Consider the following 23,451-nt stretch of genomic DNA (forward strand, 5'->3'; position numbering starts at 1 on the left):
TTGATGTTGCCCTCGCCGTCACGATGGCAGCCCATGCTTGGATGCAAGAGGTCGGCAGCGGGAACTTGAAGGGTCGGAGGAGGGTGCTATCCTCGCTACCTCGTCGTGGCGGGGAGAAGAGGGGCGGAGAGGAGGAGAAGGAGAGCGAATGGGCAGGGGTGGCGGCGGCTAGCCAGGATATTGGGCGGAGGGAGGAGAAACATGGTATGAAATTGGCACGGCTAGGGTTTTCCAAGACCTAGCTCTAGGCCTACCCAATCATCAGGTGACATGTGGACTAATCTGTGGAGACAAAACAAGGCGCTTGGCCAGCCCTTACCCAACACACAACTATCGTGGATAGCCCCGAAGCTCTCTTCGTGGGGGCACCATTTGCAACTTTAGATGCCCATTCTATTGCTATACCAATAAAATCCTATTAGGACGGGTTAGGTTTCATTGCTTTGACGAAATAGTTTTGATGATTTGGCAAAGCTAACTTACAAATCGAATTTGCAAACAAGATTAGAAAGACAAGAACTAATGGCAAACTAACATCATAAACAAATATGAATAGCTTGTTATAAGGTTTTAGGTTAACACAAACTTTACCTACTACAGAACATGTAAACATACAAGGTCAGCCAAAACACATAATGAGATATGCATATGCAAGAAATAACTCCTCGCTGGGCCAAACCAAAAAAAAAATTCAACACGGTCACTACAAATGGATCAATTAAGTCCAAATCAACATGGTTGATATCCCAGAAACCAAACACCACTTGAAACCTTATTGGCTAGGCTCTAGCTGAAGTTACAGAGCTTGATAAGGGCTAAGCCCAGGGATGTGCCCGATCTTCACGGATTTGAAGGGATACGTGGGGGTAGGTGGATGGACGCGATGAACACGTGGGGGAAACGCGGGGATACAACACACACACGCACACAATTCGAGTTTTCCCTCGTTGGCTCGAAACACCAACTCGATAGAGATTGCAGGAAAAGACCTTCCGGTAGAAGTCCCGCAAAGAGATCGACAAATCAAAGCTCGGGAGATCTAGAAGGGCGAAAAGACCTGAAGGTTTGATAGAAGTGCTAGCAAAAGACCAAATAAGGTAGAAGTGCAAGCAAAAGATCAAACAAACGGTAGAAGTCGCCAAAGAGATCTTCACGAGTTGATAAGGAGCCCGGGTGGGGATACAAGATCATAGATCTAGGTAAGGTTCCCACAAGGGTGAGCTAAGCTCAGGTTTTCTTTCAAATCAAGTCTAATCTCAGATCTGAGCCAACTAGGCTATTTATAGGTAGGGGTGAAGAGTTAAGTTACATGCTGAAAAGTGCTGTTGTGCTGAAGTTCGCGGTGGCGGAAGTTCCGGTCATCTTGGGCGGAAGTTCCGGTCCTGGGGGCCGGAAGTTCCGGCCGGGCCGGAAGTTCCGGCCAAGTTCCGAAATTAGCCCGTTTCCTTGCAGTAACATCCAGGGGCGATTTGACGGACTTTCGGAACTTGGGCGGAACTTGGGCGGAAGTTCCGACCGGGCGGAAGTTCCGGTCCCTCGGGGCGGAAGTTCCGGTCCGATGCTTTTTCCTCGCTACCGGAGGGCATCTTGGGGGCATCTTGGAGGAATCTGGCCGGAAGTTCCGGTCCTGGGGGGCGGAAGTTCCGGCCTGGGCGCTGTAGCTCCATCTTCATCGTTTCCAGCTCTCTCTCCAACGTCTTGGTCTCCATGGCTTGTGTCTTGGTCGATGTACCTGATTGAACATAGGGTATTCGCATGAAGTAGCAAGCCATCCAAGGGGGTGTCAAAGTCATAGGTAGAGAGGAGCGAATTCACCTCTTGGCGTAGTGCTTGGGCTCGAGCTCGTGTCATTGGACCACGAGGAGGGCTTGTCGGTCTTGATGTAGTGTCGACCTTGGGTGGGGCTGCATCATCTCCCCCCCCCTTGGGAAAGAGTCGTCCTCGACTCGATGTTCTCCTCATCTCCATGGTATGGTGAGAGGTCGGACACATTGAACGTGTTGCTCACCAAGTACTTGGATGTTGGTATGTCGACGACGTAGGCGTTGTCGTTGATGCGCTTGAGGACCTTGAATGGACCATCACCTCGGGGCTTGAGCTTGGAGTTTCTTTCTTGAGGGAAGCGGTCCTTGCGAAGGTGTATCCACACTAGGTCGCCTTCATTGAAGATCCGTGCTTTTTTCTTCAAGTTTAGTCTTGTGGCTTGACGGAGAACTTGTTGCTCGATCGTTGCCCTTGTGTCTTCATGGAGTTTCTTCATGTATTGTGCTCGCTTGTCGATGTCTATGTTCACTTGCTCATGTAGCGGAAGAGGAAGAAGGTCGATCGCCGTAGGTGGTTCAAACCCATAGACGACCATGAATGGGCTTCTCGATGTTGTAGAGTGCTTGGCGCGGTTGTAGGCAAACTCCGCATGTGGGATGCAATCTTCCCATGCTTTCAAATTCTTCTTGACAAGGACTCGTAGTAGCGTGGATAGGCTTCGGTTCACCACTTCGGTTTGTCCATCGGTTTGGGGGTGCGAGGATGATGAGAACAAAAGCTTGACGTTGAACTTGGCCATTAGTGTCTTCCAAAGATAGCTCATGAACTTGACATCTCGGTCGGAGACAATGCTTCTTGGTACACCGTGGAGTCTCACAATTTCCCTAAAAAACAAGGAGGCAATGTGTGAAGCATCATCCGTTCGGGAGCATGGTATAAAGTGAGCCATTTTTGAGAATCTATCAACTACCACAAAGATTGAATCATGACCATATTTAGTTCGAGGTAATCCTAGTACAAAGTCCATGCTTATATCGGACCAAGGAGCATAGGGAATAGGCAACTGTGTATAAAGACCATAAGAGTTGGAGGTGGACTTAGCTTGTAAACATGTCGTGCAACGGTTGCATAGGCGCTCCACATCACGCTTCATTCGTGGCCAATAGTAATGGGTGGAGAGCATAGAGAGTGTCTTGTCACGTCCAAAGTGACCCATGAGACCACCACCATGCGATTCTTGTAAGAGCAAAAGGCGAAGCGAGGACATTGGGACACAAAGTTTGTTGCCCTTAAACAAGAATCCTTGGTGCAAATAGAAATCATCGATGCCCTTTTCAATGGAACACTTTGCAAAAATTGGGCCAAAGAAAGTATCGGAGGCATATTGTTCTTTGATTTCATCAAGACCCAACACATGGAAATCCAAACGAGTGAGTAAAAGGGTGAGTTTGCGGGAAAGGGCATCCGCAACGACATTGTCCTTGCCCTTCTTGTATTTGATTACATATGGAAAGGACTCAATGAACTCAACCCATTTTGCATGTCTTTTGTTCAAAGTGTGTTGGCTTTTCAAATACTTCAAAGATTCATGATCGGAGTGAATAATGAACTCTCTTGGCCAAAGATAATGTTGCCAAACTTCAAGAACACGAACCAAAGCGTAAAGTTCCTTGTCATAAATAGGATAGTTGAGGCGTGCGCCGTCCAACTTCTCACTATAATATGCCACGGGTTTTCCATTTTGCATGAGGACACCACCGATTCCAAGGCCACTCGCGTCACATTCTATCTCAAATGTTTTAGCAAAATCGGGAAGAACAAGTAGTGGTGCCTCGGTGAGTCTCTTTTTCAATTCATCAAAAGCTTTTTGTTGTGCTTTGCCCCAAACAAACGGAACATTCTTTTTTGTAAGCTCGTTTAAAGGGCAAGCGATGGTGCTAAAATCTTTCACAAAGCGGCGGTAAAATCCGGCGAGTCCATGGAAGCTTCGAACTTGACCAACATTTGTGGGAGTGGGCCAATTGTGGATGGCCTCAACTTTGGAAGCATCAACTTCAATCCCGTTGGCGGAAACCACAAAACCAAGAAAAACCAATTTGTTTTGAGCAAAGGCGCATTTTGGGAGGTTGGCATAGAGCTTCTCGTGGCGTAGTATGCATAAGACTTCTCTCACATGGTGAACATGGTCCTCGAGATTCTTGCTATAGACGAGAATGTCATCAAAGTAAACAACCACGCTCTTGCCAATGAGTGGTCTCAAAATGTGATTCATAAGACGCATGAAAGTCGAAGGAGCATTAGAAAGACCAAATGGCATGACAAGCCATTCATATAGACCAAGCTTGGTCTTGAATGTCGTCTTCCATTCATCACCAATTGCCATGCGAATTTGGTGGTAGCCACTACGCAAATCAATCTTAGAGAAAATGGTGGCACCACTCAATTCATCAAGCATGTCGTCTAAACGCGGAATGGGATGGCGATAACGGACGGTAATGGCATTGATGGGGCGACAATCCATACACATCCGTTGCGTCTCATCCGGTTTAGGCACAAGAATCACGGGAACGGCGCAAGGGCTAAGGCTTTCTCGAACGTACCCTTTGGCGAGGAGGTCTTGTATTTGGCGTTGAATCTCCTTTGTGTCTTCGGGGTTGGTGCGGTAGGCGGCTCGGTTTGGAAGGGGAGCGCCGGGTATGAGGTCGATGCGGTGCTCGATGCCCCGAAGCGGTGGTAGTCCATGAGGTAGCTCGTCGGGGAAGACGTCTTGGAATTCCTTCAAAAGAGACAACAAAGACGAAGGAATGTTGGTTAAGTCGTTAGTCTCCGCCGAGGGGCCCTTGCAAATGAGCACGTAGTGTAGGGTGGTGGATGGGTTGTGGTGCACTTCTCTCATCTCACTCTTGGTAGCTAGGAGAACACTCTTCATCTCACTCACATATGGTTTGTGGCGCTCACTCTCTTTTTGGTGGATCACTCTCTCACCTCTCAACTCACTAGTGATAGTGGCTTCCTTAGCCCTCGCTAAAGCCTTTGCATTGTCCGCAATTACTTGGCTAGGAGTCATTGGGCGTAGGATGTAGGTCTTGTCGTTGACCTTGAAGCTATAGGCATTTGTGTAGCCATCATGGTTGGCTTTCTTGTCATATTGCCAAGGGCGACCAAGTAACATGTGGCACACCGTCATAGGCACGACGTCACAATCAATGGTGTCTTCATAAGCGCCAATCTTGAAGGATATCGTGACGGTGTGTTGGATCTTCACATTTCCATTGTCGCTTAGCCATTGCACATGGTAGGGATGGGGTGTTTCCGGAGCGGGAGGTTGAGCTTGGTGCATAGTTCGGTGCTTGCAAGATTGTGGCAACTCCCTCCATCGATGATAACCTTTATTGACTTGCCATTGATTCCGGCTCTTGTTTGGAAGATATTGCACCTTTGGTCTTCATTTGGAAGTGCATGGGTTGTCAACACTTTGGTCACCACAAGAGAAGGGCTTGCATCATGCACACATAGGACTTGCTCTTGGTCTTCCAAGTCATCTTCTTCATGAGAGGTTGCGGCTTGTACCAAGGCTTCATATTCACCTTCACTCAAGTACTCCACATCTCCATCATCTCGAGTGATCATAACTCTTGTGTTCTTGCATTCAAAGGATTTATGTCCTTGAGCACCACACTTGAAGCAAGTGATGTTACTAGATCCGGTGGAAGCTTTGGAGGACATGGTTGATTGCTCCGGCTTGAAGCTTGTTGTCTTGATGGCACTTCTTGCTTGCTTTGGAGGATCCTTGGAGGCAAGTGTACTTGTGTTCTTGGTGCTTGAGGAGGCATTCATTGCATTTCTTGCGGTGAAGAAGGTCTTTGTCTTTGCACTTGCTAGGTCTTCTCGCACTTGGCGCTCGGCCCTTGTTGCTTGGTGGAGTAACTCAACCATGTTTTTGTAAGGCAAGAATTCCACTATTCTCTTGACGGGGATGTTCAAGCCATTCAAGAATCTTGCCATAGTTTGCTCTTCTCGCTCATCCACATTTGCACTCATCATGGTCATGTGCATCTCCTTGTAATATTCCTCAACGGACTTGTAGCTTTGCTTGAGTTGAGTGAGCTTGTTGAAGAGGTCGCGCTTGTGGTGAGTTGGTACAAAGCGGGTGTGCATGACTTCTTGCATCTCTTCCCATGTGTCAATGGGTGCTAAGTCTTCCTTCTCACGCTTCTTGTTTACCTCTTCCCACCAAACATTTGCATATCCTTCAAACTCACGTGATGCCATGGCAACTTTCTTTGCTTCGGAGAAGTTGTGGATGCGGAATATCTTATCAACCTTGAGGACCCAAGACAAGTATGCGTCGGGATCTTCCTCTCCTTGGAACTTGGGCATGGTGAATTTTAGCTTCCCAAAGATTTCTTCCTCATTGCGGTCATTGCGTCTAGGAGGTGGTCTTTCTTGACCATGAGCTTGACGTTGTTGAGGTTGAGGTTGTGGACCTTGAGCATCTTCATTGTTGTTTCTTTGTTGTTGAGGAGGAGGTGGTCTTCCATGACCTTCATCTTGATCATCATTGTTGTTGCGTTGATGAGGCCTCACACTTTCTTCACTTGATGCTTGGTGATGATTTGAGTCTTCCTCCATCTCAACATCTCGTGCTTGATGAGGTGGTCTTCTACCATGAGGGCGATCATCATGATGACGACGGTTGTCTTGACCTTGACGGCGTGGTGCCCTATCACGAGGAGGTTGATCAACATTGATGATGCGGCGGTCTTGGTTCACTTCTTGTTCGGCATTATGGTGGTGCCTTTGAGCATTGGCCACTTGAGATGGGCGAGGTTGCCCTTGATGATGACGTGCCTCTTGCTCTTGGCGGAGCCTTTCTTGCTCACGTGCATGAAGGAGATCTTGATCATGACGAAGACGTTGTTGTTCCTCTTGGAATTGAGCATGGAGGTGTTCTTGTTGAAGGCGTTCTTCTTCAAGGCGTAGACGTTCTTGGACAAGTCGAAGTCGTGCTTGCTCCGCTTCTTGAGCTTGTTGTTGAAGCACTTGAGCATCCACATTATGGTGGCGTGGATCTTGATTGGAATCATGATGCAACGATGTAGGAGCTCGTGACCTTGAGCTATGAGAGCGTGAAGACCTTGAATGGTGTCTTCTATCTTCTTGACGGTTGAGTGTATGGAGGATGTTGTCCAACGCCGTCTTCATTTCTCTTGTTTCTTGACCTTGTATGGCGAGTGTTGCCTTCAACTCATTGCCTTGAGTTTCAATCTTCTCATTGAGTTCTTGAACTTGATTGTTGAGGTCAATCCTTTGCACTTGAGCTCTTTCTTCATAGCGGACATTGGTATCCTTGAGCATGGCTTCAAATTGATTGAGCTTGGCGTGGACGGCTTGAGTAGCTATCCAATGTTGGTGCCGCGTCATCGGTAGTTGGTTCCCTTCTCCACTAGACATGGTTACAACTAAAACAAGAACTATGTGGTGGGTGGTTAGGAAAGACTACCAAAAGTGTCAAAACTTGCAAACCAAAATCGAAAAGGTGTTTCAAGTCGAGGAACAACCGATATGTATGCACACACACAAAACAAAACTCTATATGGTGTTAGGTATGGATGTGGAAAGCCAAATGGAAGAACCAAACGAAGAGTCTATTGTCAAAAGTGGGTAAAATCCAAAGGTCACAAGTCAAAGGCGGTGATCACAAAAGGCATACACAAGGTGGAACACACACGTGGGAAAAAATGGGGTTAGCGCGACGGAAAATGAGCACGAACAAAATTGGTCCTAACGAAGACTACTAGCTCGGTGTCACGCTAACGCAAGAGAGACCGTGGCTTGGTTGCAAAATTGAGAAGCAACAAGATTTGCGCAAGACGCCTCTCTTCTCTTTTCTCTCTTTTGCTTATAAGCTTTGGACTCTTTTGTGTATAGGTGTCACTCACACTCTTTTTCTTTTTCTTTTTCTCCTTTTTTTGTATGCTTAGAAGCTTTCTTTTTCTCACTATCTATGTAAGTATGTCACACTTCTTTTGCCTATCTTTTCACAACGAGCTTGCTTCGTAGCTTTGCTCAACACACGCACACCCTCACGGTCGGGACGCTTGCGCAATGCTTCACAACACTAGAAAGCCACTCTCGATAGGAATGGTACGCAAAGGAAGCTAGGGCTACAAGTTAGGGGGCAAGTTATACCACTTGATGATGGTGGCCGACGATGTTGAACTTGCTATGGTGGAAGGTGTCAAATGAACCGCTTGGATCCTCGGGGTGCCGTCGTCGTTGTTGATGTTGCGGAAGCTTGTGGTAGCTGAAATGGCACACACAACGAAGTCCAAACACAAGGGGTTAGTGCCAAAACGAAAAACGAAGAATGCTGTCAAAAATTCGGCCAGGCGGAACTTCCGGTCCTGAGGGGCGGAACTTCCGGTCCCGGGCGGAACTTCCGGTTCGGCCGGGCGGAACTTCCGGTCGCAATCAGATCTGCGTGCTGTTCTTCGATTTGGGCGGAAATCCGGGCCGAAAATCTTCGAATTCGTGGAAAATTTGGCACTAGAAGCTGTGGCAAGGTGGGGGAATTGCAGATCAACACCAAAGGCAAGTTTCTATTGGACTAAAACCACCAAAAACTCAACAAATCGCGAGATCCAACCAAGGCCAATTTGGGGCTATTTTTTGGGAAAAAATTTTGGAAAATTTTTTGGGCGAAATTGGTGGAATTGGTGGGTGTGGGGGTCAAATCCGTGGCAACCAAGGAGCTCTTGATACCATATGATAAGGGCTAAGCCCAGGGATGTGCCCGATCTTCACGGATTTGAAGGGATACGTGGGGGTAGGTGGATGGACGCGATGAACACGTGGGGGAAACGCGGGGATACAACACACACACGCACACAATTCGAGTTTTCCCTCGTTGGCTCGAAACACCAACTCGATAGAGATTGCAGGAAAAGACCTTCCGGTAGAAGTCCCGCAAAGAGATCGACAAATCAAAGCTCGGGAGATCTAGAAGGACGAAAAGACCGGAAGGTTTGATAGAAGTGCTAGCAAAAGACCAAATAAGGTAGAAGTGCAAGCAAAAGATCAAACAAACGGTAGAAGTCGCCAAAGAGATCTTCACGAGTTGATAAGGAGCCCGGGTGGGGATACAAGATCATAGATCTAGGTAAGGTTCCCACAAGGGTGAGCTAAGCTCAGGTTTTCTTTCAAATCAAGTCTAATCTCAGATCTGAGCCAACTAGGCTATTTATAGGTAGGGGGCGAAGAGTTAAGTTACATGCTGAAAAGTGCTGTTGTGCTGAAGTTCGCGGTGGCGGAAGTTCCGGTCATCTTGGGCGGAAGTTCCGGTCCTGGGGGCCGGAAGTTCCGGCCGGGCCGGAAGTTCCGGCCAAGTTCCGGCCAAGTTCCGAAATTAGCCCGTTTCCTTGCAGTAACATCCAGGGGCGATTTGACGGACTTTCGGAACTTGGGCGGAACTTGGGCGGAAGTTCCGACCGGGCGGAAGTTCCGGTCCCTCGGGGCGGAAGTTCCGGTCCGATGCTTTTTCCTGCGCGCTGGAGGGCATCTTGGGGGCATCTTGGAGGAATCTGGCCGGAAGTTCCGGTCCTGGGGGGCGGAAGTTCCGGCCTGGGCGCTGTAGCTCCATCTTCATCGTTTCCAGCTCTCTCTCCAACGTCTTGGTCTCCATGGCTTGTGTCTTGGTCGATGTACCTGATTGAACATAGGGTATTCGCATGAAGTAGCAAGCCATCCAAGGGGGTGTCAAAGTCATAGGTAGAGAGGAGCGAATTCACCTCTTGGCGTAGTGCTTGGGCTCGAGCTCGTGTCATTGGACCACGAGGAGGGCTTGTCGGTCTTGATGTAGTGTCGACCTTGGGTGGGGCTGCATCAGAGCTAGTTTACACTTGCCATTGATATGTTGAAGCATCAAGCCAGGAATCGAGAAACATCCACTGTATGATTTATCATCTTCGACTGCAGGTCTGCAACTACCAATGTTGGTTATTCCTCGGGTTCTCACTCAGATTGTGTATGGCGCTTTGCCGCATACACTATTGCTGTTGCAGTATATCAGTAAATTAACTATCCACACAGATAAGTTCACCCGCAAATTAACTATCCACCCGTAAATGGCTATCAGCTAATATAAGCTTAAGAAAGATTGCAATTTAGATATACAAGAGTTAGTCATAATTTGTACAAAACACAAAATGAGATAGGCAAGAACAGTACTTCAGAAGAGCAAACGCAGTTTAACATCTGCGTATGACAGGATCAGCTAAGTCCAAATCGCGGACATGGTCGATATCTAAACGGCCACGCAGACATCTATCAGTTGTAAACTGAAACTGGGCACCTCTCGAAGCCCTGTTATCCAACTGAAGTTTCTTCTGTTCTTTTGAAATGAACTCCTCGTCGGTACAGTTAACCTCAAATACCATTAACTCCAGTAATTTAGCGTTGAGTACAAAGAATGTGGCGAAGTTAACTTCAGACCAGAGGCCAACGTAAGTTGATATCACTATTGTCTTTAGACGAATATCAAAACATTTGATAAGCTCCCGGTGTTTACGACGCCACAAATTATTTTCCCTTGTTGACCAACGCTGTAAAGAACACAGACAAGTATAAAATTAACAAGTTCAACATTGAGTAGATCAAAATGAGTACCAGTGATGGAGCGTCACCTGAATGTACAGCTTCTCCAAGCACGGAAAGCATCTCATCAACTCAATAAGTACATCCAAACTAAGAGGCTCCATACGGAGGGCTAAAATCTTGACATTGCGCACCACCATTGCCAGGCCATGAACGTGCAATCCCTTTATCACACATGGATTGTTGGAGTTAACCTTGTTGTATAGGCTTAGTCTCATGTTTATTTCAGTTTGCTTTGAGTCGTACATGCATAGTAGACTAGAGTGTGAGTGCACGGCAGGTTGAGCCATGCCAAGTTGTGTGTGTCGCATGGCACCGTGCATAGGTTTGTAGTGGCACTAATATGTGTATGTGCCATTGCATTAATGATAGTCTGCTGTGTGCATGGATAGATGAACGGCATGAAGCAGCAGCTGCGTAGAGTCCAAGCGGCCAAGTCTTACGGGAGGAAGAAGCGGGCATATTCAGTTGCGGCATGCGAGCTGATCTCCAAAGACGTGGGAGTGACTCAAGCTATGCGTGCTAGTGCTAGTAGTGGAGATATTAGTGGATCAGTTAGTTAGCTAGTGGCTTGTCGCATGCAAAATGCGGGCGTGCATGTGCTGCTAAGTTGTGTTGGTCTGGCTATTTAAGCCTTGTAATCAGGTTGTTTCAGATAAGAGAATAAGAGAGAAAAGGCACAAGTGCATGTGCAGAAAAGAGCTCTGTGTGTTACTCTGTGTCCGTGTGAGTTCTTCCACCTCTGCCAAACCTCTCACTTGGTATCAGAGCCGGATGGCGCTTGTCCCGTACGGTGCCGGGGGGAGCTCGTTGTCGCTGCCAATGCCGATGCTCACGTCGACGAACTACACCGTCTGGGCTATCAAGGTGGAGGCGAACCTGGACGCTGCGGGCGTTTGGGAGGCGGTGTCCCCTGCGGATGGCGCGGCGGTGGACGTGAACAAGAACAAGGCGGCAAGGGCGCAGCTCCTCGGCGCGCTGTCGGAGGACATCCTCATGCAGGTGTCCGCGAAGAAGACGGCGAAGGAGGTGTGGGACAGCCTCAAGATGAGGTTCGTCGGCGCTGATCGCGTCAAGGCGGCGCGGCTCTCCACTTTCCGTGGTGAGTTCGACAAGCTGTACATGGCGGAGGGGGAGCTGCTCGACGACTACGCCGGCAAGATCAGCGGCATGGCGGCAAGGTACGCGAGCCTTGGATCGACGCTCGACGACGCCGCCATGGTGAAGAAGCTCCTCGACACCGTGCCCGAGCGCTTGTACCCTGCGGTGGCCGGGATCGAGCAGTTCTGCGACCCGGAGACGATGGCGTTCGAGGAGGCGCTGGGCAGGCTCAAGGCGTTCGAGGAACGTTCACGGCGGCGCGCCCAGGCTGGCGGCGAACGGAGTGACAGCCAGCTCCTCCTCACGGAGCAGGAGTGGCGTGCCCGCGACCGCAATGGCACCGGCAACGGCGGCAAGAAGAAGAACACCTTCGACATCCGCAAGGTGCGCTGCTACAACTGCCAAGACTATGGGCATTTCTCGCGGGACTGCACCGAGCCAAGGAAGGAGCGGGCGCATCTTGCCGTCGCCGACCTCGACGAGCATCCAGCGCTCCTCTGAAGGTCCTCATGGAGTTCCAAAATAAAAGACAACAAGGTTAAGGGAGTGATTGTTGGAGTTAACCTTGTTGTATAGGCTTAGTCTCATGTTTATTTCAGTTTGCTTTGAGTCGTACATGCATAGTAGACTAGAGTGTGAGTGCACGGCAGGTTGAGCCATGCCAAGTTGTGTGTGTCGCATGGCACCGTGCATGGGTGAATAGCCCAGATGCGACATCGTTGAGTTGAATTGGAAGCACAGCGACGTTTTTCACAAGAATAGCTAGCATGCGACACTCGTTGCCTGTCCAAATAGCTGCAGTGCGACACTCGGCTTGGATCATCGTTAGCAGTTAAATTAGGATGTGGGGTCCACAACTTATCCAGCTCAGCTACGGCGTGTCCACCTGCAGGGCCGGACCCGCCACATATCCACGTCATGACGTGGGACCCACAACTCGCAGCACAAAACAGAGCCGGCGCAGCGCAGATCCATCCCAGCGACATTCCGACCGTTAGAGCTTCGCTCCCCCCTTCTTCTCCGGCGGCGCGGCAAGGCGAGCGGTCGATGTCGAGCTCCACCTCCGCCTCCCACTCCCGATGGCCGCAATACGGTCCAGTGGAGATGACTAGGTGCCCAGATTGCCCCCGTACCGCGCTCCTATCACGGCGTGTCACAATGAGCGACAAGCATGGCAATCTTGGACGCGAGTATGTGAAATGCGAGGGCAAGCCAGAGCTGGGGAAGGTGAGATCTGAGTAATCCCGCTTCCAAATTTCCTGTAGTTTTGTCCAATTTCTGTTTTTTCTACCGATTTGTGATTTTGGGAACTAATTTGGGAATTAGGGTTCATGTTTCGATTTGGGAATTAGGGTTCATGTTTCGGCAATTGGTTTCAGGAATTGCCGAGTTGCAACCATTTCGAGTGGTTGGATGAGTACATCAAGAGGATTGGAAAGGAAGGCGCATCCCCGCGGGTCACCTTACTGTCGGCGGTGGAGCAATCTGCATCGGCCAATGTTGGGAATGGGGCAGAAGTGCGGGCAGCCGAGTTGCAGGAGTTGAAGCAGATCAAGAAGCAGCTAAAGAAACTTGTCGATCTAAAGAAGCAGAACAATTTGATCGCCGGGCTATTTTATTTTTGTGCAATTTGTCTCTGTTTTGTTTATCTCTTGATCATTAGTCGTTAGATAACGCAGTCAATATTAGATTGATAAACTCCATCCATTGTAATCATATTGGCATTGTAATCGTAATTTCTCCCTATTTTGTTTTTTTTGTCGTTCTAACTATGTAGCCCAATTTATCCATTTTAGCAAAAGCTATCAAATCGCCTTTAATCAAGATGCAAAAAAGAAAAACCTCAAAATCAAAATGTATCCACTGCCCAAGAGTGGGTTTAGCTCAAAGTCGAGGAGCAAAGCTTTGTGTGAAAATTTGAGGGTTTGAAATGAATTTTGCAAACCTAACTAGGCTGGTACGGGCCAGGCCCAATTTTTTATGGAAAGGCCAGGCCCAAAAAGAGCGTAGCCAGGCCGAACGATGACACGCGGTAAAAAAATGCATACGGTCCAAAGTAACGTGACTGGCACGGGCCAGGCCCAATTTTGTTTCTCATTTCACTCCTTTTTAGATTATTGCACTTAGTTTGGACTCTATATTTTTTCTTGTTTGGCTAGCCCAAAGATTATTGCACTTATGTTATTTGAGACTCCCTCACACGATTACAACATGGATAAAAACATGGATTAAAAAGATGGATTAAAACATGGATTAAAAGATGGCATGGATAATCATACGATACATCAAGTAGATAATAAAGTGGGGCATATATGCCCAAGCAAAGCAACGTCCATCACACGGTACAAACGAAATAGAAATAGATAATAAAAACTAGTAAAAAAAGACACGACGACTTGGCTCCTCCTTGCATTGACTGACTTGGCTCCTTCTCCACTTGGCTACTCCTTGGGTCATCCCGGCTCACTCCTCCTCCTCCTGGCGGCAGGCTGGTAGTGGAAGTTGTAGGGGAGTGAGTGCATGTTCCCCGGAGATGGGAAGATCGCGTAGAAGTCGGTGAAGATGTTGTATGCTGTGAATGCGATAAACTCGCATCCACACCAAAACACCTTCCCAAGGAGTAAGTAAGCATCGTGGGGGTTGGTGAAGCGCACGGTAATGCCGATCTCGAAGGCTACGTAGGGTTCGAGCACGAACATGGGCGGCGCGCGGCGAGGACGGTTGAGGTGGCGGTAGCCTGCAGAGAGGAAGAACTCCGCAAGTTCATGTCGGGTCCTCCATCTCGACCAAGCCCACACGCGGAGCTGGTCCTCGACGATCACTCCCGCCGGGTACTCACGCTCTGGGTAGATCTGAGGGAGACGGTAGGTTGGGCGGCTGTACGCCATGGTGGTAGAACCCGTGGTAGATCTGAGAGAAGGGAAGGAGGAGTGGTGCGCTGGGGTGTGTGAAAGAAGAGGAAGAGGGGTGCCCTTAATATAGCGTGAGAAGAGGAAGAGGAAGAGGAAGTGGGTGGATCGGAGCGTGTGAGAGAGAAGAGGAAGAGGAAGTGGGTGTTTACGTGTGAAAAAGGGGTGTTTACGTGTCAAAAAAGGTGTGTCTACGTGTCAAAAAAAAGGTGTGTTTACGTGTCAAAAAAAGGTGTGTTTACATTGCACTTGAAATGATGCTACCTAATTTGATTTTAAAGGAAATGCACAAATGAAATGGTTAGTGCACAAATTACATTTCAAAGAAAATTGAAATGATGCTACTAAATTTGATTTTAAAGAAAAATGCACAAATGAAATGGTTAGTGCACAAATTACATTTCAAAGAAAATTGAAATGATGCTACCAAATTTGATTTTAAAGAAAAATGCACAAATGAAATGGTTAGTGCACAAATTACATTTCAAAGAAAATTGAAATGATGCTACCAAATTTGATTTTAAAGAAAAATGCACAAATGAAATGGTTAGTGCACAAATTACATTTCAAAGAAAATTGAAATGATGCTACCAAATTTGATTTTAAAGAAAAATGCACAAATGAAATGGTTAGTGCACAAATTACATTTCAAAGAAAACTTGATATTTGTTTGTGATATAATTACTGAAACTTGATACAAATGACATGGTTAGTGCAATACAAATAGTAAGGACAAAAGCAGGGCTGAAATCGCCCGTGACCATTGGTATCTTGTATGAAGGATGTTACCGTTGGTATCTTGTATTAATCAAATAAATGGTAAGGACAAAAGCAAGGCTGAAATCGCTGCTCTGCTGCGACGTTGTCATCAATAGCTATGCTGCGACGTTGAGTGTAGAGAAAATGGTTAGGCTGCGACGGCTGCATGAGGCATGCATGTCAAAAGTGGCCACGGGCGACCTGGTCGAGGGCTGCTGAGCTCGCACGCTGCTGCACGCTCGGTGTCTCGTGCATGGCGCATGCAGACAGTGCTTTGGCAGTGCCCATTACTACACGGCAACCTTGGCCCAATGGACAAAACGGTGACCTCTATTATCCGCTCTGGATCGCCCACGGAAAATAAACGCCGCCGAATCAGATTGCGTAACGATGCCTCACATGGATCGCCCACGGAATCCTTCTAGAAGACACAATCGCACGGACGGGGTTCGACGTTGGCGTCTACATCGACGGTTCAGATGCTTATCCGGCCTCCCACGGATCGCCCATCGCCGCCGCGTCGCTTCTAGAATAACAGATCCAACGGACGGAGTACATCGGTAGGGTTAGATCGACGGACTAAAAGGTCGTTAGGGTTAGCCCGGTCAACGTTTGGGGTTTTGAGGGGTTTTGGCCTCGCCAACGGGTTTTCACCAACTTTGACCGTGTATATCTCGTTTCAAAAAAATCAAAAAAATATGAAACCTTCGCACATAGTCATGCCATGTGACCTAGTTACGAGGAAAATTCATAAACATGATGTACGACAATTTTTACAAAAAAACCTTCACAAAATGAACAACCTCACTGAGGTTGCGTAGAGAGTTCAAAGAGAGAGTTGAGGGTTTGGGGTTTTGAAAATGCAAAAAATCAAAAAACCTCACCCTAGCTTCATTTAAGAGTGACTAAGAAGGATCTGAAGTTAGTTTTCAAATATCATGTTTTAAAGTTGTTTTTTTTCATTATTTTGTATTAAAGCATTTATTTTCAAAAATAATTAAATAATATGAAAATGAAGTCAAAAAAAGTGAGACTTCGTAGTGGTACTATATAAGTAGAATAAATGCTAAGGAAAATTATTTGGATGATTTGAGCAAGGTCGAAAAAAGATGCTTAGAAATGGGGTCGTTTACCTAGCTTTTGAGCCCTTTCCTACCACATTTTCGGTGACGATGAGTTGTGGTTCACAAATGGTCTAGGATTGATGAACTAACGTGCATAGTACTACATAAAGCATTGAAACATCACAGAACAAACCAATCAACTCGAAAATATGTTTTCAAATTCAAATTGGAATGTCAATTCAAATTCAAATTTGAATCCGGATCTAATTCAAATAGACATCACAGAAGTTTCCTTAGCAATAAACTACAACAAATTTATTATTACATCAAAGTTCACCAAACATCAATTATCACATCCAAAGTTATTATTACAACTCTATTTCTTTCGCCTCCTCTTGTCGCTTGATTTGCTCACCTTCTTTGAACTGCTTGGTTCCACATCATATAATTGGTTGATGCTCTTGGTTTTCTTACCACAACTAATTGGCCCCCCAAGCACAACCTTTCGGCCTTCAATTTCAGACTTAACCAAACAAATAAGTGGCAAGTCTATATCCAAATGAGCTTCAGACTCAACCAAATCTTCTTGAAGTTGTTCAGGTGGCAAATCAACATCCAAATGAGGTTCAGACTCAACCAAAACCTCTTCAACTTGTTCAGGTGGCAAATCAACATCCAAATGAGCTTCAGACTGAACCAAAACCTGTTCAACTTGTTCAGGTGGCAACTCAACATCCAAATGAGGTTCAGATCGAACCAAAACCTGTTCAACTTGTTCAGGGGCAACTCAAGATACAATTGAGCTTCGCATTGCACCTGATTACCACTTACCAAGATCTGAACATTTCTCTTCTTCCTACAGCCTTTGACTCTGGGTTTTTTTGTTGGCCAGCATTCATCAACAACAATAGGTGGGCCTTTTTCTCCACGCTTCCTTCTGAAAAACAGAGCAGCATGTCATATGATTAGTAACTAAAACAAACAGCAATAACAAGCATGTCAAAAATATAAAATTTAACATACTTAGGCCTTTCCGGAGTGTAACGACATTTGGGGGAACCAATTCTATGCCCAAGTTCCTCACACAGTTTGCATCTATTTTTGTTGCCTTTTTGGGACCTTTTAGGTTTATCAGCTTTATCTTTTTTCCCCTTTTTGCTACTCCCACCTTTCTCAAACCATGCTTTGAATCTACTGTTTTGGCCTGCTCGCCTTTATTTTTGTGATGGGAGGACACATGGAAAATTGAATATCCACTTCCGGCCATTGAGATCGGTCTCACAAAGCTGTAATTGTAGTTGCATATGCTGCCCTTAATTTTGCTACTGAGTAATATTCATGCAAATATGGGTGCATGTTTAACCTGGGTTTTGAGGCCAAAAAAAGTATGGCATGCTCACATGGCTTCCCGGTGTGTTGCCACTCTTGACAAGTGCATTCTTTCAACTCAATGTCCACAACATGCCTTTTTGTACTCTTGGTATCTCTGACTTCAGCTCCCCACAATGAAGCTTTATCAACTGACAAATGTGAAAGCTTCCTGCTCCTGTTGACCACCTGTTGTACCACCGCAGAAGCTTATCACCTTGAAGTAGAGCACCAATTCTGCTTCTTAATTCCCACAGACGCATCATCAACAGCCTGATTTGGTCAACCAAGTCATGCACAGGCAAGTCTTTCAACTCCTTCACCCTGTTGTTGAAACTTTCAGCCAAATTGTTGTTTATATGATCACATTTGATGGCAGTATTGAAATCTGCCCTATACCATAGAAGAGAATGATAGGTGTTCAGCCATGTAGCAAACTCAGGGCATCTTTGTCATTATCTTACCAAGGTGATATGAATGTGTCTCATTTGGTGTAAGCTCTTGCCGCTGGCCACATACGCCCAAATTCATCTCCTCCGAACTTTTTTATCAAATTCATCCACAAATGGCCGAAGCACTCCCTCTTCTCAAGCATGGGGAAAACATTGTTCACCGCATTTTCCAATCCTTTACATGCATCCGTATGAATGGCCAAGGGTGAAACTGACCAATGCATCTCTTCAACCGCATCATGAACCATGTCCATGATGCCTCCGACTGATCGAAACAAACCAATAGCAACAGGGAACATCCAGTTGTGTCCATCTAGTGCATTGCATGCCGCCAATTGGCCATTCCACTTTCCAGTCAAAAAAGATGAGTCAATGCTCAAATATGGACGGCACCCGCTTTGAATCCATCAATGCAAGGCTTAAAACACATAAAAAACTTGGAGAAATATACCTTGCCATCCTCTGATACCTCTGTATCTATCTCCACCACACTACCAGGTGACCTCTTTTCCACCTCAGCTTTAAAATTGAACAGCATCCTAAATGTATTTGCCCAATCACCATATAATGATTTCATCGCCCTTTGTTTTGCCTTCCACACCGTGGTATATTTCAAAGACAATGGGGTACTGCTTTTCCAAGTCAACTTTAAGTTTCTTTGCGGTAGTGTTAGGTGTCTTGGCTAAAATAGGAGTAATTTTTTCAGTAACCCAAAGTTGAGATGTCATGCTTGATACTCTGTGAACAGGTAATACAAGTATGTTCATGTGGTATTTGATTTACCCTAATGGTAGTACCATCAGTTGGCGTCTAGCAGATATGTACCACTTGCAAGGATTGGCACTCCCATCAAAACCTTTGCACCTTGCATAAAACTTGCTTCTCACAGTCCAAAGAGTCTTGGCATCAAACTCAGCTTTGACCGCATAAGTCTTAAAACACATTCTAAACTCATCCATATTTGGGAACAATTTCCCAACTTCAATTACAGTGGTTTTCTTTATCATACAAATTCACCAGTTCATCGGCATGTGCATCATCTACTTCATCTGCTGCATCTTGCATTAACTCGGGATCAACATCTTCATGCATTGACCCAGCCCAGTTCCGTTAGCATTAGCAGGCATCTCAGATTCATCCTTGTCTTTCTCCTTATCTTTGTCATCTACAGAATGCCATACATTCTTGCCATCTCAATGTCACTCATTGGTGCAATGACTAAATCGATGCGCTCCTCTAGCTCTACCGCATTCCAATCAATCGTAACTACATTTGCAGCACCATGACACACCTCTTGTGCAGCTGCATCAGATCTCGAATATAACCGACACTTCAGTAACTATGGGCATAATCTGCCTTTGTGAAGCCCATTCATCATCTGCAATTTGTGCAGCCAACTTGGAGGCCACATATCCAACTTTGGAATCAGATTTGCGATCAACAATTTCTGCATAAAAGGTTGCATGTTTGCTAGTCCAACCATCTCTCCGATCAATTTCAGTAACCAAATCATCTCCATCTTCAATTCTAACATACTCGCCCTTCCAATCGTCGAACCTTAAAGGACAATTCTTGCTCTGACCCCAAACTACACTCTCCCCTATTTTCTCCACCCAATTCTTCACTGCCTTCTCCTCCATTGACTGTAGTTCTTGAGCATCCATCTCTGAAAATTCAACCTCAAATTTTACAAATGTATCTTTGTCGATGTTTCTGACGCTACCATCACCTAGAATGGCCTTCGAAGGAAACAATTGCACTGTAATTTCGAACGTGCGCCGACTGCGCCCCCTGTTTGTCAATCGGACAGTACACAGTGAGCTGCGGGAACCATGAGCTGCACACCCCCATCATCGAGCCCCAAATTGATATCAAAAGTCGAAATGAGCTAAAGAGAAGGGCATTACCGATCTAAATCTGCCTCTTCTCGCTCCATCTTCTTCTTTCAGCCCACACGCAACGATCCCCTGTTTCAAATCGGCGGAAATCAGCGGGCAGATCCCTCAAATTAAGACGGCGAGGAACAAGACTAGGCCTGCAAAATGGCTCACCGCATTCGCACTGCCAAATCTCCGCCCGATGCACCGCCGCCACTGGAAAGCTTCACCGCCACCACCTGAAAGCTCCGCCGCCGCCGCCGTCGGAAAAAAACAGAACGCGGTGCGTCGTCTAAAATGGGTTTGACTTGGCACCTGACTGGGTCCCACTATCTAAGAGAACATTGGGTCCCACTGTATTTGTTAAGACAAGGTTAAGACTTAAACGACCGTTTTCTGACCATGGCTATTTCCACGCGCCGAGACGTCGCATGTGAGCTATTCTTATGAAAAACGTCGCTGTGCTTCCAATTCAGCTCAACGATGTCGCATCTGGGCTATTCACCCCACCGTGCATAGGTTTGTAGTGGCACTAATATGTGTATGTGCCATTGCATTAATGATAGTCTGCTGTGTGCATGGATAGATGAACGGCATGAAGCAGCAGCTGCGTAGAGTCCAAGCGGCCAAGTCTTACGGGAGGAAGAAGCGGGCATATTCAGTTGCGGCATGCGAGCTGATCTCCAAAGACGTGGGAGTGACTCAAGCTATGCGTGCTAGTGCTAGTAGTGGAGATATTAGTGGATCAGTTAGTTAGCTAGTGGCTTGTCGCATGCAAAATGCGGGCGTGCATGTGCTGCTAAGTTGTGTTGGTCTGGCTATTTAAGCCTTGTAATCAGGCTGTTTCAGATAAGAGAATAAGAGAGAAAAGGCACAAGTGCGTGTGCAGAAAAGAGCTCTGTGTGTTACTCTGTGTCCGTGTGAGTTCTTCCACCTCTGCCAAACCTCTCATGGATGACAGACAATATTAGGCCATAGACATGTGCGGCAGATATGTAATTTCTCCAAGCACACACAAAAGCATGTTATAAGCCTCATGAAAGCAATAACTATGATTACGAACACAGTTACCTGAATAACTGTGGAGCCAAACACTAGTCGGGTGGAGATGTCCATGCCGTCACTCAGCTGCCTAGAAAGGAAGCCTAGTGTCTCCAGTTTGGGCGCGGAAACCACCGATACATGCAGACATAGGTTGCAGAGATCAAGCAATGTTTCAAGGCAAGGGGCATTCTCAATTATGAGTTCCTTTAAATCAATCTGACCGATGGCATGAAATCCAAATTCATCAGCAGTCCCGCAGCGATAGATAGCAATTCTTTTAATACTAGGGGAGTTGATCCGGATGGAACTGAATCCAAGGGAGCACTTAATGAACAAGCACTCCAGAATTGGGCAAGAGGCAATCAAGCTGTGCAGTGAGCACTCCGAGACGGTGACATGTGCAACTCCTAGCTGCTTAAGCAGGGGGAAGTGAAGTGCTTGGACGGTGCTGTTGGAGAGGTCGCATCCTCGGATGGTGAATACACGGAGGGTGTTGGAGAAGCGGAGGGTGGATGCTGGCAACGGACGGTGTGGGCCGTACCATAGATGGAGCTCCTGTAGGTTATCCAGAGCGGGGGACCGGAGCCAGGCGTCCATGGTTGTAGCTGATTGGTAGGCGATTGATCCATGGGGGATACAGAAGCGGCGACCAGGGCCTTGGTGTGAGGAAAGGATGCGTGATACGACGACACCAGCGAGTTGACCCAGGTCGCGACATTCGAGGTTAAGAGGGGCGGAACGCCAGGATTCTGGTGCGGGCGCCATCCTTGGTGGGGAGCAGGGAGATGATCTCGCCGAGGACGGCGTCCGGGAGATTGCTGATGCGGTCTACGCCTCCTCCATGTCCATCCTCCCCGGGCAACACCGATCTCCTCCTCTTCGAACTAGGACCACCCGCCTCCATTTCGATCTCCATGGGGAACATGAAACTAGGGTTTCCCTCGGTAAGTGTTGGGGGAGAAGAATATAATGGGGGCTACAGAGATGCTAGGACTTAAGGAGTCGCCGGAGCCAGCCTAGCAAGGGAGGCGGATGAGGGAGGAGGAGGTCCGTATGGATGGTGGCCGGCGGCGGTTTGGTATGGAACTGGAAGGGGGCTGCGAGAGAGAGTGGCGGAGCTTCACACAGAGAGGCGGAGAAACATGACTCATCAGTTGTTTGTTCAACTTGGGCTGTGCTTTGAGCCCACTAACACTATCATGGCCAACTTTGTTGTTTTTGTTATTTCAGAATTTGAATAGCGGGTGACATGATCTATATCATGTATCGTGTTGTAAAAGAAATTCATAATTTGTTATGGCTTTTAGTACTAGGATTTTGTTTTAACTCAAATGCAAATGATTGAACCTGGAGATAGAGTGCACAGGAAACACCCTCGTTTGTCACCACTAACCAATCCTTGAGCCTTCCCCGCCGCGCTCGCTCCATCCCCATCGCTAACCGGAGCACATTCCCCGCCGCCCGCGCCCCATCCTCGCCGCCGGCCAGCACGCCTGTCCCTTCTCCAGCAAGCTTCATGGCCACCGGCGTGGTGGCGTTGCTCCCTTCCGACGGAGGACGCGGCCGACTGAGCATCGCTAGTCTCGGTCCGGGGCATGGACGACCGAGCATGCCACCGTATACATGTCCGCCTCTGCCAGTGATGCTATTCAGCGATTTTCTATAGGCGCGTCGGTGGTTTGCAACAGGCAGCGGCGGAGGCCTTTGCTACAGGCGGTGGCGGGGGTTGCTACATCGGGCGGCAACGGTTGCTACTTTAGGCGGCGACACTTGCTACGACCCGAGGCAGATGTTGCCGCGAACTGCCGCTGCAACCCACCGCGGCCGTTGCTTCCAGCCGCCGCCACCTTTGCTGCAACCCCGTGGCGGCCGCTGCTTCCAGCCGTCGTGGCCGTTGCCGCGACCCGCCGCGGCCTTTGCTGCAACCCGCTGTGGCCCTTGCTTCTAGTCGCGACGCCGTTGTTGCGACCCGCCACCGCCGGTTCTGCGAGCGGGCGTCCAAGCTGCGATGGGCGTCTTCTCCGGCGACGGCCATGGCTCTCGGGGAGAGGTGCTGTCATTGCCTAATCGACGGTACCTCGGAGGAGAGATCCTCATGAAGGGGGGAAGAAGTAGGGGTCATAGGGCGGAGAGCCATTGGGACGGTAGTACACGGTTTACCCAGCTTCGGAACACGCTGCTCTGAGACAGGACCTACTGCTGCTTGTCTGAAATTATCTGGGTGCTTTCGCGTTGTTACAATGAGTTATTGTTGTGCCTCTAGGGCTCCCAGGATCTGGCTTATAAAGGCGCCAGGATCTAGGATTTCTACGAAGAGTCGTAGTCGGAATACAATCTTGCCTAAATATGAAATATTACATTGCCGTGCACGTCAAGGACTCGATCCGACTACCTTAATGGGCCTTGCCGGATCCGACTCCTCGCGTAGGGCGGGCTAGATCCGACTCCTTGTTCCTAG

At 47.6% G+C, this 23,451-nt stretch overlaps 1 pseudogene; it reads right to left on the minus strand.

Annotated features, from left to right (window-relative positions):
• Nucleotides 1-9,990: 9,990 nt before the first annotated feature.
• On the minus strand, nucleotides 9,991-21,909 carry LOC127299137 (F-box/FBD/LRR-repeat protein At3g52680-like; annotated as a pseudogene).
• Between the last annotated feature and the right edge of the window lie 1,542 nt (nucleotides 21,910-23,451).

Source organism: Lolium perenne, chromosome 5 (genome assembly GCF_019359855.2).
Source record: "Lolium perenne isolate Kyuss_39 chromosome 5, Kyuss_2.0, whole genome shotgun sequence".
NCBI classification, from domain to species: domain Eukaryota; kingdom Viridiplantae; phylum Streptophyta; class Magnoliopsida; order Poales; family Poaceae; genus Lolium; species Lolium perenne.